Raw genomic sequence first — 5,276 nt, 5'->3', positions numbered from 1 at the left:
TTAAGTACTTTGAGCATATATTTCTTAAGAACAAAGACATTCTCCCATAACCAAATTACATTTATCAAGTTCAGAAAATTGAACATTGATATAATATTATTGTCTAATCTACAGTGGGTGTTCCGATTTCAATTGTCACAATATTTATTTTTTTGTATTGTGGCTTTTTTAAAAAGCACATAAAATTTATGATTTTAACTATTTCTTCTTATTTCTTTGAAGACAAGATCTCACTATGTTGCCAAGGCCTGGAGCTCCTAGGCTCAAGGGATCCTCCTGCCTCAGCCTATCCAATAGCTAGGACTACACTACCTCCCATTTTTTTTTTTTTTTTTTTGAGAATGTATGTTGCTCTGTCACCAGGCTGGAATGCAGTGGTGCGATCTTGGCTCACTGCAACCTCCCCCTCCCGGGTTCAAGCGATTCTCCTGCCTCAGCCTCCCCAGTAGCTGGACTACAAGCATAAACCACCATGCCCAGCTAATTTTTGTATTTTTAGTAGAGACAGGGTTTCGCCATCTTGGCCAGGATGGTCTCGATCTCTTGACCTCGTGATTCGCCCTCCTCGGCCTCCTGAAGTGCTGGAATTACAGGTGTGAGCCACCGCGCTCAGCCCATCTTAACTATTTCTAAGTGCAGCGTTCAGTAGTGTTAAGTACATTTATATTGTGCCAATGATATCTTTTACAGCAATTGTTTACCTCCATCTAGAATCACTCATTGGATTGCTTTTTTTTTTTCTTTTTCTTTTTCTTTTTTTTTTTTTTTTCACTTTGTTACCAGGCGTGATCTTGGCTCACCACAACCTCCTCCTCCTAAGTTCAAGAGATTCTCCTGCCTCAGCCTCCCAAGTAGCTGGGACTACATGTGTGCACCACCGTGCCCAGCTAATTTTTTTCTGTCTAGAGCAACTCTCCAGCCCTCCTTTGTCAGTGACTTTCATGACATAGATGTCAAGAGGCTAGGTCAACCGTATTTTTACATTTTTGTTATGTGCTTTTATAATAAAGGAACTAATGTTGAAGATCTTGATAAGGATACTGTTTTGTTTTGTTTTGTTTTGTTTTGTTTTGAGACAGAGTGTCGCTCTTGTTACCCAGGCTGGAGTGCAATGGCACGATCTCAGCTCACTGCAACCTCCGCCTCCTGGGTTCAGGCAATTCTCCCGCCTCAGCCTCCTGAGTAGCTGGGATTACAGGCACCCGCCACCATGCCCAGCTAGTTTTTTGTATTTTTAGTAGAGACGGGGTTTCACCATGTTGACCAGGATGGTCTCGATCTCTCAACCTCGTGAACCACCCGCCTCGGCCTCCCAAAGTGCTGGGATTACAGGCTTGAGCCACCGTGCCCGGCTGTTTTTTTGTTTTTTACCTGAGAATGTACCTAGAATTTTCTTCTGGGTTTTGGTAGAAAGAGGATCTGGAGCTTGTCTCTTCTGTCAAATGCCCCTGGGCAACATGGGAGATCCTTGCTGCCATGGAAATGTTCGGCATCTTGACTGTATCAATGTCAATATCTTGGTTGTGACACTGTTGGATCTGTGCATCAAGGGAAACTGGGTAACGGGCACAAGGAATGTCTCTGTATTATTTCTTAAAACTGTATGTGAATCTACAATGATCTCAAAATTAAAAGTTTAATTTTAAAAAAAATGTCCTTTGGCATTTCAGAGTGTGAAGGGTCAGACCTTTCTCCTAGGGAAAACCTGGCCCCCTGGGGAAATTCCCAGCAGGAATCCTCCCTGCCTGGGAAACTACTTCTTAATGAACTCCTTTCACTTGCAGTGGCAGGGGGAGGGGTGAGGGAGTGAGGACTTCGTTGCCCTCCACAGGGACATTTTAAAGTGAATGAAGGGAGCAGGGTCCCTCATTAAGGCTGAAATGGGGGCGGGAGGTTTTCTAGAAGAGAAGCCTGGCTCCGGCCTGCATTTCCTGCTACAAAGTTATCGCATTAACAGTAATCACCGCTCCTTCCTTCCTCTGAGAGTGGATTGTGAAGGAGAACATTGGAGAGACTTTTTTTAAAAAATCTACTGCCTTTGTTAGTTACAAAGTTCTTTTTTCTTTTTTTTAGTTACAAGGTTCTTAATGAGAAAGAAAAATCAGAAAGATCTAAATAGGCAATCACAGGCGTTAGTTATGGGCATTTTATTGTAGCTCCTTAGAATGTTTTTTGTTGTTGTTTTTGTTTTTTCAGGAGTCTTGCTGTTTCACCCAGGCTGGAGTGCAGTGGCACAATCTCATTTTATTGTAACCTCCGCCTCCCAGGTTTAAGCAATTCTTCTGCCTCAGCCTCCTGAGTAGCTGGGATTACAGTGCATGCCACCACACCGGCTAATTTTTTTTGGTATTTTTAGTAGAGACGGGGTTTCACCATGTTGGTCTGGCTGTTCTCCAACTCCTGACCTCGTGATCCACCTGCCTCCGCCTTGGCCTCTCAGTGCTGGGATTACAGGCGCGAGAAACTGCACCCGGCTGCTCTGTGGAATGTCATGCAGCATTTTAGAACGGTGTTTAGGAAGAATTTTATTGAAGCCAAAAATGAGATTTGAGATTTGGAGGCTGCTTTTAGAGGACTTGGATGTCTCCTACTTAGGAGGTAGAGGATGTGGCTTAGAAGGTGGGCAGGGCCCAGACCTGGAACCTCATCAGAGAACTACACCAGGTGCCTGTTCTGGCTGAAATGCTCATTTTTGGGTGTTTTCAGAGAGATGGTTCATAGGTAATGGTTTAGTTTCTGCTCACCTTGAAAATTCATCTGTCCTTGTGATATTAGAAAAAATTGATTCATAATATTTGTATATAGTTATGGGGTACATGTGGTATTTTGCTACTTTCATAGAATGTGTAATAATCAAGTCAGGGTATTTAGAGTATCCATCACTTGAAGTAGTTATCATTTCTTTTTTTTGAGAAGGAGTCTCGCTCTGTCAGTCAGGCTGGAGTGCAGTGGCACAATCTCAGCTCACTGCAACCTCCGCCTCCCGGGTACGATCAATTCTCCTGCCTCATCCTCCTGAGTAGCTGGGATTATAGGCATTCGCCACCACACCTGGCTAATATATTTGTCAAGATGGGGTTTCCCTGTCTCTACTAAAAATACAAAAAATTAGCTGGGCATGGTGGCCTGTGCCTGTAATCCCAGCTACTCAGGAGGCTGAGGCAGGAGAATTGCCTGAACCCAGGAGGCGGAGGTTGCAGTGAGCCGAGATCGCGCCATTGCACTCCAGCCTGGGTAACAAGAGTGAAACTCTGTCTCAAAAAAAAAAAAAAAAAAAAAAAAGATGGGGTTTCAACCTGTTAGGCTGGTCTTGATCTCCTGACCTGATCCCCCCGCCTCAGTCTCCCAAAGTGTGGGATTACAGGTGTGAGTCACTGAGCCCTGTGGTAATTAACATTTCTATGTGTTGGGAACATTCTCTCTTCAAGTATTTTGTTTTGTTTTCTTTAATTTAATTAATTTATTGGAGACAGGGGTCTCACTCTGTCCACCCTGGCCAAAGTGGGGTGGCGCGATCTCAGCCCAGTGTACCTCTACTTCCTGGGCTCAAGTGATCCTCCAGCCTCAGCTTCTCAAGCAGCTAGGATCACAGGCGCCCACCACAATGAGTGGCTAATTTTTGTGTTTTTTGTAGAAACAGGTTTTCACCATGTTGCCTGGGCTGGTTTTGACTCCTGGGTTCAAGCAATCCACCTGGCTCGGCCACCTAAAGTACCAGGATTACAGATGTGAGCCACTGCACCCAGCTACTTCTAGTAATTTTGAAATATACACTGGATTCTTGTTAACTGTAGCCACCCTACTCTGCTATGGAACATTATAACTTATTCTATCAGGCCAGTCCTGGTGGCTCACGCCTGTAATCCAAGCACCTTGGAGGCCAAGGTGGGCAGATCACCTGAGGTCAGGAGTTCAAGACCAGCCTGATCAACATAGTGAAACCCCGTCTTTATAAAATAAAAAAAAATAGCCGGGCGCGGTGGCTCAAGCCTGTAATCCCAGCACTTTGGGAGGCCGAGGCGGGTGGATCACGAGGTCGAGAGATCAAGACCGTCCTGGTCAACATGGTGAAACCCCGTCTCTACTAAAAATACAAAAAATTAGCTGGGCATGGTGGCACGTACCTGTAATCCCAGCTACTCGGGAGGCTGAGGCAGGAGAATTGCCTGAACCCAGGAGGTGGAGGTTGCGGTGAGCCGAGATCGCGCCATTGCACTCCAGCCTGGGTAACAAGAGCGAAACTCCGTCTCAAAAAAAAAAAAAATAAAATAAAATAAAATAAAATAAAATAATAATAATAACTTATACTGGCCGGGCACGGTGGCTCAAGCCTGTGATCTCAGCACTTTGGGAGGCCGAGGCGGGTGGATCACGAGGTCAAGAGATCGAGACCATCCTGGTCAACATGGTGAAACCCCGTCTCTACTAAAAATACAAAAAATTAGCTGGGCATGATGGCGCATGCCTGTAATCCCAGCTACTCAGGAGGCTAAGGCAAGAGAATTGCCTGAACCCAGGAGGCGGAGGTTGTGGTGAGCCGAGATCGCGCCATTGCACTCCAGCCTGGGTAACAAGAGTGAAACTCCGTCTCAAAAAAAATAATAATAATAATAATAATAACTTATTCTATCTAACTTTATGTTTATATCCATTAACTAGTCTTTCTTCATCCCTTCTCCCCAGGATACTTATTTTTTTTTTTATAATTCAGTCTCCATAGAGACAGTCAAAAATTGCCAATGCCGACTATATTTCAAGTCGTCATGGCGGGGTATTGGGAAAAGTTTTCAATGAGCAATAATCGCGCCTCAGATAAACCTCATTGGCTACGATACTGCCACTTCGCAAAAGCTTATTTTTTTTTTTCTTTTTGAAGGGGGAGGGAGAAAGGAAGGCGGAGGAGCAGGCAGTGATCCACCCACACCTGCCCCTGCAAAGCTTGTTTTTATATTTTTCTATTTATTAATTTTTTGCGTGTGGTCAGATGCGGTGGCTTATGCCTGTAATCTCAGCACTTTGCGAGGCTGAGGCAGGCAGAACACTTGAGGTCAGGAGTTTGAGACCAGCCTTGCCAACATGGCGAAAACCCATCTCTACTAAAAATACAAAAAATTAACCAGGTGTGATTATGCATGCCTGTAGTCCCAGTTACTCAGAAAGCTGAGGCAGGAGAATTGCTTGAACGCCGGAAGCGGAGGTTGCAGTGAGCCGAGATTATGCCATTGCACTTCAACCTGGGCAACCGTGTGAGACTCTGTCATAAAAAAATATTTTTT

General features: G+C 44.6%; 1 non-coding gene across 1 annotated transcript; it reads right to left on the bottom strand.

Annotated features, from left to right (window-relative positions):
- Window positions 1-4,711: 4,711 nt before the first annotated feature.
- On the bottom strand, window positions 4,712-4,852 carry LOC120368034 (U4 spliceosomal RNA). Its single transcript, XR_005582256.1, has one exon. It is a non-coding gene; the product is annotated as a U4 spliceosomal RNA (small nuclear RNA).
- Window positions 4,853-5,276: the final 424 nt, after the last annotated feature.

The sequence above is a fragment of the Saimiri boliviensis genome, chromosome 9 (genome assembly GCF_048565385.1).
Source record: "Saimiri boliviensis isolate mSaiBol1 chromosome 9, mSaiBol1.pri, whole genome shotgun sequence".
In the NCBI taxonomy this organism is placed as follows: Eukaryota; Metazoa; Chordata; class Mammalia; order Primates; family Cebidae; genus Saimiri; species Saimiri boliviensis.
This window is presented reverse-complemented; position numbering and strand designations above follow the sequence as displayed.